This window comes from Callithrix jacchus, chromosome 18 (assembly GCF_049354715.1).
Source record: "Callithrix jacchus isolate 240 chromosome 18, calJac240_pri, whole genome shotgun sequence".
Classification (NCBI taxonomy): Eukaryota; Metazoa; Chordata; class Mammalia; order Primates; family Cebidae; genus Callithrix; species Callithrix jacchus.
The window spans coordinates 52,342,948-52,357,093 of record NC_133519.1 but is presented as its reverse complement, the minus strand read 5'-3'; the positions used below and the strand labels follow the sequence as shown (position 1 = coordinate 52,357,093).

Genomic DNA, 14,146 nt, shown 5'->3' with positions numbered 1-14,146 from the left:
ATGATGGCAGGAAAGTAAATTGTGACCCAGAGTCCAGATTTTAGTCAGTTTGGACCCATTTCTGTAGGTTTAGAGAATTATGCTAGTGAAAATGAACTGAAGATGTTATTATCTGAAGAGGTAAACCTAGAAATGGGAACAATGCATATGAATGGTAGCACCAGATCAGCTTGGGACATTAGGAGCATAGGCTACAGGAAAATTAGCAGTCTTCTATAGATGAGCCACAGGAGAAAGAGTGACCTCAGGAGAGATCTATATTTTACTTCTGGCAAAGAGAACAGCCAAATTATTTGTTAGAAGATGTTGTATGTGATGAGGATGGGGAAGGTTCTTTACAATGTAACTAAAGTATCTGGGTATAGAATTCTATGACATTATAGATGAGATTTGCATTTAGGAGCATTCCAAAAAGTAGCAGTAATGAGAGGTTTCAGGCAGATTCAGGCTGGGGAACCAAATGTGAAATCTTAAAAAATTCATGGCTTGCTGTTAAGACCTTCTGAAAGTTCAAGAATTCTTAGAGCTTTCAGCCAGATTGGTCTGCTAACTGGCCATGTGGCCTTAGATAAGACTTTTAAGATCTGAGCATGGATTTTCTCTGCATTTTGCTCCAACTGAAGCCAACTTTGTGCATCAGACAAGGGAGCTGCTGTTCCTCACAGTCTGCCCTGCTTAGCCATGTGTAATTTTTCACAGTGGAGTTGGGACGCAATGGGGAGAGCAGCCTGTGATTAACATAGTAAACACTACAATTGTTCTGACATTTAGGAGATATTTTGAATATGTGTTGCTAAATTAGCCTTGTCATTTTGCAGTCTTCAAATCGTGTTTTTGAGAATGTTTTCAGTTTTTCTTCTGGCTGTTCAGGAAAGAATCTGCTGAGCTCCTCACTCAGTTATCTTCAAAGTCCCAACCAATAGCCATTTCCCTTTATTGGATCTCCATCAGGAAACTCTTTTGGTCAAAGACTTATCCTGAACAAAAACCTTGTAGTTTTAGAAGAAAACAGACTTTGGGAATTAATTCCCAATGGTGAGTGAGTAAACTGCTGCCTGGTAACATGAAATCCTCACTTCAGCAGGGCTTTCACAATATCCTTATCTTATCCCATAGTTCCTGATGGCTTGTGCTGTCGGTGTAAGTTAAGGCAATATTTGTCTTGGAGAGAAAAATTCCAGCTAAAATGTTTTCCCTAACTTGTATTTTTAGCATTGTTTCACAACCCCCTCTGCCCCATGTTGCAGTCCTCATTTTTACACAAACACCAATTCATGATTCTTAACTACTTCTAGAGGCCTTTACTGATTTCTTTATTGATTTGCTTTGAGCATTTTGTGGTTGTTATTAAATCTTCATATTCTTGCTCCTATTTGGATTCTACATTTTAAAAATTTATTAATTTAATTTATTAAAAATAATTTAAAAATTTTTTATGATTTATGTAATTTATTTTTTAAATTAATGAAGTGTAGGGTGGAAGAAGCAGCAGTAGCCATGCTACTAAATGTTTTCACACTTCACTATTTGTTGGTAATATACTGATTCAGATTGTAGAATTTGGCACCAAGGATCTGAGATGTCACCCAAATTCAAACTGTTCTAAGAATTCAAAGAGAAAAAATAAATGCATGTAAACACGTGTCACAGGTAAGTCATGATAGAATCTGAAAAACGTCAACACACCTTCCTGGATTCTTTTTTGTTAAGCTCCCTGCTTCATATTTAAAATAACAGATACCTCAGTGACGCATATGAAAATTATTTTACAGAAAGGGAACAATACTGATCTTGAAGCATCTCCAATTATATACTCCAATAATTGCACAGTGAAGCAGTTCCATTACACACTTCACAATTACATAGCTAAACCTGGAATTTTCTTGCAGGCCTAGTCCAGTGAGCATGGGCTACATGAAAACTAGCAAATCCTCACGATGCCATATGAGAAATAGTGACCTAAGAAAAGATGCATATTTTAGTTCAGACAAAGAAAAGAGAGAAAGTTTTTTTAAAGATGGAGCTTTTTGGCTGTTTCACACCTGTAATCCCAGCACTCTGGGAGGCCCAGGCAGGCAGACTTGAGGTCAGCAGTTGAAGACCAGCTTGGCCAATATGGTAAAACCCTGTCTCTACTAAAACCACACACACACACAAAAAAATTAGCTGGGTGTGGTTGCAAGAGCCTATGATCACAGCTACTTAGGAGGCTGAGCCAGGAGAATTGCTTGAACAGGGAGGCAGAGGCTGCAGTGAGCTGAGATCATGCCACTGCATTCCAGCCTGGGCAACAGAACAAGACTCTGTCAGGAAAGAAAATAAAAAAGAAAAGAATAAAGAGAGGTGAGGAAAGAAGAAGAAAAGAGAGGAGAGACCAAGGGAAGAGAGGGGAATAGAAAGAGAGATAGAAAGAGGAAAGAAAGAAAGATGAAAGCAAGCAAGGAAGCAATAAAGAAAACGAAAAGGAAGAGAAAGAAAGAAAGAAAATAGGAAGGAAGGAAGAAAAATGAAGGAGAGATAGAAGGAGAGAGGAAGGCAGGAAGAGAGGAAGGAAGAAAGGAGCCTTTGTTTATAATGAAAATAAATAATGTAAGGGGAATGATGAAAATGATATGCTGTAAATTGCTTAACACTTTGCTCTCTGGTGGAGGAAGGGAGAGATGAAAGGCTGATTTGATGTGTATGGTACTTTTTGTCATGTCAATCCATTGTGGATGATTTTGAGCAACTGATGTGGTGTCACTGGGCTCCAAATAAGAAAGAAATATACATTATTAGTGCACAAAAACAAGTATGCACCAACTCAACCATATAACTTGGCCACACCCCAGAAATATGTACATTCTAGGTTCATTTGCCATAAGCAGCCAGACAGACCAGATGCATCATGCTAAAAACATCTCATAGAATACTCCTCTCCATTATATTTCTCTATTAGAAGCTATCAGATAATTGATTTGCATATTCACAAAGAATTTTGATAAATTAATGTTTATTTTTTTTCAAGCATTCTCAAAGGCAGAAGAATAAGCTGCAGATGGTAGAAAATTTCTGCCTTTTTCTTCCAGTCGTGGATATAGAGAAATGTACATATAAACATTTATATAGATTTTACATGTATATTTTTAATTCTACAATGAAGGACTTTTTTTTTTTTTAATTCTACATGGACTTTTTAAAAATTCTACCTAAAGGGACTTTATTTTTAATTCTACATAGAGGGACTTTTTAAAAAATTAAGATGTCTGTATATCTACATGTGCATTATATTTTATTTTAATTCCACCATTTTCTCACAATGTTCAACAACTTTGAAGAAATCAGACCTTTCAGTTTTTAGCTATCTCTTTTTAGTTGTTTCTTTTTAAATAGAATATTATTTTCTGATTTAATAAAACCTTTTTTTGGAAGAAAATAAAACAAAATTTCAGTTTAAAAGACAAAGCATATAATTTTTGTTACTAAGGGAACTGCTAATGGACATGTGGAAATTATGGTTATAACATGGAGTTTTGAAATTATCAAAACAGAAAAAGTTGTTTTTGGTTACTTTGAGAGGCAGAAAGTAGTAGTAAGCATACCTGTAGCTTTCCAAAGATTATATTAGACAATGTATGTGAAAAACATCAGTGAATATGATGAACGTGTGACCAATGGAAAAACAATAGTATTGTGTGTTATAATTTGCATGTTTCAAGTCATCTCGTTAAGATCATGAGCTCTTTTGAGACCCATATTGTATAATTATTTTGTTTAAATTATTTCAAATAAATTGTAAAATAATTTTGCTGGCATATCAAAAATAATTATATTAGAATAAAATTTCTATTGTTAATAGTGTAATAGGTATAATCTCATTCCTCTTGTGCAAGAAAAGTATCATTTTTAACTTTTCGGTAACTCAGTTGATTCCTGTTTCAAAAAACCTGTTTATTAGGATGCAAAGATATCTTTTATGCTGCTTATAATTCTTGCAATTTCCTGAGTTTTTTCTAATTTCCAAGATGCTTATACACTGTAAACTTTCTTGCTACCATCTTGACTATGAATGGTGCATATTGTAAGTGATATCATTTGTCTACTGAGGAACATTTATCAATGTCCAATATACTTTGAACATAATGGTTTAAATACATTATAGAATTCAAATTAATTTCACCTGTTTCTTTATACTGCATGAGTGTCTAAGTGTCCACATTATTCTTAGTGTAGTTGTATTACATTACCATTAGACTCGAATCTGACCAACCATGAGTGTAGGAAGGTTAAAAAAGAAAAGGAGAGAGAGAAAAGAAACGATGAAGGGAAAAATTCTTCAGCTCTAGAACTTAGAAAGGGCTGGAAAAATTACCGTGTTGAAAATGTGCTTGTGCAATTAAATCAAAATTTCCACTGAGTTGTGATGAACAAAAAGAGTAAACCAGATACTCAAGTTATGAATGTTGTTACCACACAACAGCTAAATGCTGAGACAAATGGAAAGTGAAAAAGAGAATAAGTTTCTTTTTTTAAAAAAAAAAAAGATTTGAGATTATATAAAGATGAAGGGGTAGATATGGTGTAGAAGTAGAAATTTGGATAATAATATATGCTCGTATAACTAATATAGTATTCCTTAGTTTTGTGCCTTTCAATACTAACACCTTTTCTGAATAATAGCTATAATAAAAAGTTTAAAAGTAAGTTCTAATAATGAGAAACTCCACACATATTTTAGGTCATAAAGGGATTAAGCAATGATAAAGGCCATGCCTAGCTAGCATCTTAATTTTACTGACAACATTATGGACATCGTTTTTAAAATCCTGCTTCACCTATATGTGTCCATCATTATCAGTATGAAAATTCTTTGTCTTATAATGAAAAGTAAATATTTGGGAAAATACCAAATCTGCAACATATACCAGTCAAATTATATTCTTTCTGAAGAGTGCCTACTGGTTTGGATTGTGCGCAAACTATTTCATATCATTTGCAAGGCTGACAGGGTTGTTACAGAAAGTGGATTGTAAGTATTATGTAGCAGGGCATGAGTACAAAACTACTTTTCATTTTGAGAGAATTTTCAATTGTGTGTGTTTGTGTGTGAAACAGAATTATTTAGAATCCCTCCCTGTCCCTACTTTACCACTTCTCTTACCTACTATTCTATTCTTCATGTCTATAAGCTCAGCTTTTTAGCCCCACATATGAGTAAGAACATGCATTTATTTTCCATGCCTAAATTATTTTACTTAACCTAATATCCTCCAGGCTTATCCATGTTGCCCTGAATAAAATGATTTTATTCTTTTTTATGGCTGAATCGTATTCCATGGTATCTATCATCTATCCATCTATATAGTTCCACCTTATCTTGGCTTAAGTCCATTCCGTATCTTGGCTACTGTGAAAAGTGCTGCAATAAATATGGGGGTGTGTGCATATATAACTTCAACACACTGGCACACCTAATTTTTCGCACTTTATATTTCACATATATTTTCTCTTTTAGAACATGAAGTTTTGTCATGAGTCTGCAATGAACAAGTCTACTGATGTCATTTGTCTAAAAGTATGGGCTCACTTCATGGCTCTGTGTCACATTTTGGTAATTCCTGCAATATTTGAAATTACTGTATTTTGTGATCAGATGTCTTTGATGTTACTTTTGTCATTGTTTAGGGGTGCCATTAGCACACCAATATAAGATAACAAATTTAATTGATAAATGTTGTATGTGTTCTGACTGCTCCACCACTGGCAGTTTCCCTGTATTTCTCCCTCTCCTTGAGCCTCTCTGGTCCCTAAGACACAACAGTATTGAAATAAGGCCATTTAATAACACTACAGTGACCACTAAATGAAAAGGAACAGGAAAAGTGACCTGTGTCTCCCTTAAATCAACAGCTAGAAGTAATTACGCTTAATAAAGAAGGCACCTCAAAAGCTAAGATAGGTTAAAGCTAGGCCTCGAGCCAAACGGTTAGCCAAGTGGTGAATGCCAATGACATGTTCTTGAAGGAAATTAAAAGTGCTACTGCAGTGGACACACGAATGATATGAAGGCAAAACAGCCTTATTGTGATATGGATAGTTTGTGTGACTTGGATAGAAGACCAAACCAGCCAAAAAATTTCTTTAAGCCAAAGCCTAATCCAGAGCAAGGCCCTTACCTTGCTAAGGTAATTCTGTGGAGGCTAAGAGAGATGAAGAAGCTATAAAAGGAAAGCATGAAGCTAGGAGAGTTTAGTTAATGAGCTTTAAAAAAAGAGCCATCTTCATAACATAAAAGTGCAAGGTGAGATTGCAAGATCGGAGGTAAAAGCTGCAACAAGTTACCCAGAGGATTTAGCAAACACCACCTGTGAAGGAGGCTACACCAAAATGACATTTTCCAAATGTAGACAACACAGCCCTGTTTTGTCTCTCTCTCTCCCAGTATGGGAGAGAGATGCCATCTAGGACTTTCACAGTTAATGGAATGATGGCAATGTCTTCCTTCAAAGCTTCAAAGCCCAGCTAACACTCTGCACGTATTAATACAGCTGGTGACTTTAAGTTGAAGCTGATGTTCATTTACCATTCCAAAAATCCCAGGGCTCTTTCTAAATCAGCTCCGCCTGCGCTTGCAATAGGAACGATAAATCCTTTCTGACAGGACATCTGTCTGTAGCATGGATTACTGAACATTTTAAGGCCACTGTTGATACCTATTGGTAAGAAAATGTTCATTGACAATGTATCTGGTCATGCAAGAGCTCCAGTGAAGATGTACAGGGAGATTTATGTTGTCTTCATGCCCACTAACACAACATCTACTCTACAATCTATGCATCAAAGAGTAATTTAGAGCTTCAGGCCCTATCATTTGTTGAGGCTAGGACTGCCATAGATAGTGATTCCTCTGATAGTTCTGGGCAAAGTAAGTGGAAAACCTTCTGCATAGGATTCACAATTCCAGATGCCATTACGGAAATTCATGATTCATTGGAGGAAGTAAAAATATCAATGTTAAGGGAAATTTGGAAGAAATTGATTCCACCCCTCATGGATGACACTGAGGGTTCAAAACTCCAGTGAAGGAAGTTATTGCAGATGTGGTGGAAACAGCAAGAGAACTTGAATTAGAAGTGGTGCCTGAAATGTGACTTAATTGCTACAAATTCATGATAAAACTGATGAGGAGTTGTTTCTTATGAATGAACAAATGTAAGTGGTTTCTTGAGACGGCATCTACTCCTGATGAAGATGCTGTAAACTTTGTTAAAATGATAACACATAATTTAGAACTTAGTTGATAAAGCAGCAGCAGGGCTTGAGAAGATTGATTCTAATTTTGAAAGAAGTTCCACTGTGGGTAACACTACCAAACAACATTAGATACTATAGAGAAATCATTCAGGAAAGAAAAAGTCAATTGATGTGGCAAAAAAACATGTTTAAATATTTTCATTACTTTTTCTCATCAGATATTACATTTTTGTCACAAATCTTTTTTAAGTAGTTTTTATTTGAAGTAACTACATATTTATAGTTGTTTTATTGTACTAAATTGCCACAGCCATCCCAACTTTCAGCAACCACCACTCAAATCAGTTAGCAGCCATCAAGACAAGACCTTCCATCAGCAAAAAGATTACTACTCACTTAAGATGGTTAGTATTTTAACTAACCGTAAGGGGCAGAATCAGTTTCTTCCAAATTTCCCTTAATGTTGATATTTTTACCTCCTTCCATGAATCAGATTTTCTCAATGGCATCTAGAATGGTGAATCCCATGCAGTAGGTGGTTGTTGTCACCACCTGACGGGGTCTGTCCCGTACACTCTTAATCGATAAGGGATGAATATGATAAAATACTAACCATCTTAAATGAGTAGCAACCTTTTTAATCTTAATAAAATATGTTTGTCAATTAAAGTATGTACATTGATTTTAGATATAATGTTTTTATACGCTTAAACTACACTATAAGGTAAACATAATTTTTGTACACACTAGAAAATCAGAGTATATGTGTGACTTGCTACATTGTGATGATTAGAAATCAAAACAGCAGTCTCTCTGAGGCATGCCTGTACTGATTTATTTCCCTTTGAATAAATATCGGGGTGTAGATTATTGGATCATATGATAGTTCTATTTTTAATTTTTTGACTAACTGCCATAATGTGTCCCATAATGGCTGTACTATTTCTAAGTGGTCAAATAAAGAAAATAGGCCTTTAGATATCGATCAATCCTCTTGTTACATAGGGACTATTAGAGAAAGGAAATTTTCTATTTTTTATAACTTTTCACTTTGCTTTACAACCATAGTTACCTACATTTATTATAACATCCGTTGTTCAGATGAGGTTACTAACTTTCTATCCTCTCTGCTTTTTGAAGCTTAGGTTCTAAATGAAAAGGGTATGTGTTCTAATGGAATTCTCCCCTGGGGCACATTGAGTCATTTTATACAATGACACACTAAGAAAGGCAATTTATGATGTGTGACTGACTGTAATGTGACTTTTTCATCATTTCATTTGTTTTCCATTAGTCAGAAAAAAGACATAAGAACTACATACAAATCTTTTTGTTGCACTCCCCAGGGATTTTCTAGTATATTAAATTCTGGTAGAATACAATATTTTATAAAGCTTAGAAAAAATGATTCTCAAAAATGTATTTTTTACCTTTAAATCTCTATCAAGAATTCCTACAACATTCTTAAAAGCATCTAATTTTTTTTAAATAAAGATATCTTCAAAAATATTTAAATAGCTGTTTAAAACTTTAATCAGTAATTCTAAATAATTTTCAGCTACAATTCAGAGTTCTGAAACCACTGTCATTCAAATATAAATTGAGATGATATCTCCAATTATATAATTTAAGTAAATAAATCCTTCTTTTTGGTTATCTAATAGGTTTTCCATCACAGTTTTTCCACTACTTGGATTTCTAATAAATTGTCAGCTGTAAACATGCAAATATCATTGTGATAAAGAGTATCATATAAGGTATGGAGACTATTTACATAACATCTTTAGTCTAGTGAGGTTTTACTCCTTAAATAACGTTCATCACTATATTCCCTTCCCACCCTATTTTCACACTAATTTCTTTGCTGTTATTTTCATTAGATATCTGTAGTAGTACTCTTGGTTTTCTCACCTTTTCTTACCCTCTTCATGCTTACTTTTTAGTATTATTTGAGATATAATATAAATATTAGCACATTAATTCAATATAGTGACTCACTCATTTTTATTTGTTTAAATTTTTTGACATGGAGTTTCCCTCTTGTTGCTCAGGCTGGAGTGCAGTGGCACAATCTCCACAACCTGGGCCTTGCAGATTCAAGTGATACTCCTGCCTCAGCTTCCTGAGTAGCTGGGATTACAGGCATGGGGCACCACACCCAGCTAATTTTGCATTTTTTATTGGAGATGGGGTTTCTCCATGTTGGACAGCCTGGTCTCGAACTCCTGACCTCACGATCCAACCACCTTAGCCTCCCAAGGTGCTGGGATTACAGGAATGAGCCACTGTGCCTGGCCTTATTTTAATAATTTTTTTTTTCAGATTTTAAAAAATTTTGGGGATACATAGTAGGTGTATATATGTATGGGACTACACAAAATATTTTGATATAGACATGCAAATTGAAATAAGCACATCATGAGGAATGGAGTATCCATCCCATCAAGCATTTATTATTTGAGTTATAAACAATCCAATTACATGTTTTAAGTTACTTTAAAATGTATGATTATCAAATATAGACACCCTGTTGTGCTATCAAATAGTAGGTCTTATTCATTCTTTCCAAATATTTTCATTCCTATTAACCATCCTCTCCTCCCCCATTTCCCAGGCCTCCACTAACTTTCTCCACCTCTGATAATCATCAATCTATTCTCTATGTCCATGAGTTCAATTGTTTTGATTTTTATAACCCACAAATAAGTAATAACATGTGATGCTTGTCTTTCTGAACCTGGCTTATTTTACTTAACATAATGATCTCCTGTTCCATTCATGTTATTTCAGATTACTGGATCTCTTTCATTTTTATGGTTGAATGGCACTTTATTGTGTATATGTACTACATTTTCTTTATTCATTCTTCTGTTAATGAACATTTAAGTTGCTTCCAAATCTTAGCCATTATAAACAGTGCTGGACAAACATAAAAGTGCATATATCTCTTTCATATACTGATTACCTTTATTTTGTGTATATACCCAGCAGTGGGATTGCTGGATCTTATGGGAGCTAACATTGTAGTTCATTAAGAAGACTCTAAATTGTTTTCATAGTGGATGCAGTAATTTACATTCCCACCAACAAGGGTTCTTTTTTCTCCACATCCTCACTGGCATTTGTTACTGCCTGTGTTTTGGATATAAGCCGATTTAACTGAGGTCTGAAAATATCCCATTGCAGTTTTGATGTGCATTTCTCTGATGGTCACTGATGTTGAGCACTTTCTCATATGCCTTTTTGCCACTTGTATGTCTTCTTTTGAGAATTGTCTATTCATATCTGTTGCCCATTTTTTTTAGCAGATTATCAGATTTTTTTCTATAGAGAAGTTTGACCTCCTTATATATTCTTGTTATTAATCCCTTGTCAGATGGGTAGTTTGCAAATATTTTCACCCATTCTGTGAGCTTCCTTTTGTTTATTGTTTCCTTTGTTGTGCTGAAGCTTTTTAACTTGATATGATCCCTCTGTCCATTTTTGCTTTGGTTGCCAGTGTTTGTGGGGTATTTCTCAAGAACTCTTGGCCCAGACCAATGTCCTGGGATTTCCCCAATGCTTTCTTGTAGTAGTTTCATAGTTTGAGGTATTAGATTTAAGTCTTTAATCTATTTTGATTTGATTTTTTTTTTGTAGATGGCAAATGCTAGGGTTCTGGTTTCATTATTCTGCATGTGATTTATTCAAGAGACTTTTCCCTAGTGTATGCTCTTGGAAACTTCCTTGAAAATGAGTTCACTATAGGTGTGTGGATTTGTTTCTGGGTTCTCTACTCTGACTCATGTGTCTGTTTATATGTGAGTACCATGACGTTTTGGTTGCTATAGCTCTGTTTTTTAATTTGAAGTTAGGTAATGTGTATCCTTTTTTCTTTTTCTTCTTTTTTTTTTTTTGCTTAGGGTATCTTTGGCTCTTCTGGGTCTTTTGTGGTTCCATATAAATTTTAGGATTGTTTTATCTATTTATGTGAAGAATGTCATTGGTATTTTGATGTGAATTGCTTTGACTCTGTAGATTGCTTTTGGTAGTATGTACATTTTAACAATACTGATTTGTTCAATCCATTAACATGGAATATTTTTCTTTTAGTGTTCTCTTCAATTTCATTTATCAGTATTTTATAGTTTCATTACAGAGATCTTTTTTTAAGTATTAATTTTGTATGTGTCAATTGTAAATGGACTTTTTTTTAATTTGTTTTTCACATTGTTCACTGATGGGATATAAAAATGCTATCATTTTTGCAGGTTGATTTTTCTGTCTTGGAACTTTACTGAATATTTTATCAGTTCTAATAGTTTTCTCGTGGACACTTTGGGTTTTTTTCCAAATATACCATCAATATACATTTCGAAACAGCGATAATTTGATTTTTTCCTATCCAATTTGGATGCATTTATATCTTTGTTTTGTCTCATGGATCCAGCAAAAGGTTGAATAACAATGGAAACAGTGAGCATCTCTGTCATGTTCCAGATCTTAGAAAAAAGGTTTTCATTTTTTCCCCATTTAATATGACACTACCTATGATTTTGTGGTACATGGCTTTTATATGTTGATGTACGTGTCTTCTAGCCCCAGTTTTTTGAGAGCTCTTATCAGTAATGGTACAGTATTTTATAAAGTGCTTGTTCAGCACCAATTGTAATGATCATATAGTTTTTATTTTTCATGCTGTCTATACGATGTATCACATTGATTGATTTTCATATGTTGAACTATCCTTGCATCACAGGGATAAATTCCACTTGGTCACGATGAATAATCCTTCTAACATATTATTGAATATGATTTGCTAGTATTTTGTTGATTTTCACATCAATATTTATCAGAGATGTTGGCCTGTAGTTTTCTTTTCCTTTTTCTTCTCTTCTTCTTTTCTTTTCTTTTCTTTTTTTTTTTTAATGTATCTTTGTCTGGTTCCAGTATCAGGTTAATACTGGCCTTATAGAATGAGTTTGGAAGCATTTCCTCCTCCTCATATAGTTTCAGTAGGATTGGTATTCGTTCTTTTTTAAGTGTTTGATAGAATTCAGCAGTGAGGTCATCAGGTCTCAAGCTTTTTTTACTGGGATGTTTTTTTATCATTACTTAAATCTCCAGTTCAGATACTGCGCTTCTCCCATGGTCTTTATAGCCCATAGACCAGGAGATTCCTGTTGCATTGAATCCCTGAATTGATGAAACTATTCCAAACAACACAAAAGATGGAATCCTCCCTAACTAATTTCATGAGACTAACATCATCCTGACTCCAAAACCTGACAGAGACACAACCAAAAAACAAAAAAATTCAGGCCAATGTCCATGATGAACATTGATGCAAAAATCTCCAATAAAATATTGGCAAACTGAATGCAAAAGCACATCAAAAAGCTCATCCATCATGATCAAGTAGGCTTCTCCACATTTTCAACAGATACCAGGTTCATCTCAATGGGACTGGTTGGACAGTGGGTGTAGCCCAAGGAGAGCAAACCAAGGCAGGGTGGGGTGCTGCCTCACCTGGGAAGTGCAAGGGGCAGAGGACCCCCCACCTCCCCGCTCCCACTCAACAGAGGCCATCGGGGACGTTACCAGCCATTCCTCCGGCACTCCAGTTCAGATACTGGCTTCTCCCATGGTCTTTACAGCCCACAGACCAGGAGATTCCCACTGGATTGACAAGCAGGTCAGGTTTCCAGCATAAAACTGCACGGCTGCTGTAGCTGGCACCCGAACACCTGTGAGACAGAGCCGCCCATTCCCCTGAAAAAAAGGGGGCTGAAGGCAGGGAGCCAAGTGATCTGGCTTGGTGGGTCTCACCCCCATAAAGACCAGCAAACTGAAACCCATTGGCTTGAGATTTTCACAGCCAGCACAGCAGTTTGAGCTCAGCCTGGGACAGTCAAGCTTGGTGGGGGGAATGGCATCTGCCATTACCAAGGCAGTTCTAACCTTACCTGTGTAAGCAAAATTTCAGGAACTCTTTTATATGGTATTTGCTTTTTTTCTCTTGCTTCTTTCCAGATTTTTTTTTTGTCTTTGACTTTTGACAGTTTAATTACACTATGTCTTAATATAATGTTATTTGTATTGAAGCTCATCAGAGATCTTCCTATATCTGGATTATTTACATCTATCTCTAGGTTTGGAAGGTTTCCCCTGATTATTTCTTTAAATACGCTTTCTATCGATTTATTTTTCTCTTCTCTTGAACTCCAATGACTCAAATACTTACTTGTTCAATACTATCCCATAAATCCTATGAGCTTTCTTTTCTTCTATGCATTTTTAAAATATCAGTGTTATATTTTTTTCTTCTGCTTAATCATTTCTGCTGTTGATACTTTCTGTATTGCATTTTCATGTTTTCCATTGTATTATTTAGCTCCGATTTTTATTTCATATTTTTAAAATGTCAATCTTTCCATTGTTTCTTTTCCTGTTCACTTACAATTTTTCTTATTTCAATGAATTGTTTTTCAGTATTTTTTAGAAGTTTACTAAGATTCTTTGAAACAGATATTTAAAATTATTTGTCAGATGTTTCATAATTTTCATTTCTTTAATATTAATCACTGGTACTATATTATTTTATTTGGTGATGCCATCTTTTACTGATTATTCTTGATCCTTGTGTCTAGACATTAATGTCTGCACATGCGCAGAAGTGGATACTTATTGTAGTCCTTGCAGACTGACTTTTTCTAGGAATTCCCCTCAACAGTAACCCTGTCAAGTTTCTGAATAGGCTACCTGTGCGGTCCCTTAACCCAGGACCACATTGGTCACTGCAGTACTGAAGGATGCCCTTAGCTAAAGACTTCTGAGGCTGATGCAGTGCTGGGCTGGAATCCCATGGATGTTCAGGCTAGTTTGGCCTGGTACATGCCTGGAGTCTTTTCAGGGTCTGTCTGCCACTGAGGTT

At 35.2% G+C, this 14,146-nt stretch overlaps 1 protein-coding gene and 1 long non-coding RNA gene across 7 annotated transcripts in view; one reads left to right on the top strand and one right to left on the bottom strand.

Annotated features, from left to right (window-relative positions):
* The window catches only part of LOC118149216 (uncharacterized), a 98,992-nt gene extending 85,377 nt beyond the window's left edge, over window positions 1–13,615 (top strand). For both annotated transcript variants that reach the window (XR_008477734.2, XR_013529254.1), the window contains 2 exons: window positions 5,495–5,590; window positions 8,898–13,615. This is a non-coding gene — a long non-coding RNA (uncharacterized LOC118149216). The remainder of the gene's footprint in view (window positions 1–5,494; window positions 5,591–8,897) is intronic.
* Window positions 1–14,146, bottom strand: part of LOC118149217 (uncharacterized) — a 468,469-nt gene that overhangs the window by 74,090 nt on the left and 380,233 nt on the right. The gene's annotated exons all lie outside the window — the stretch shown is intronic.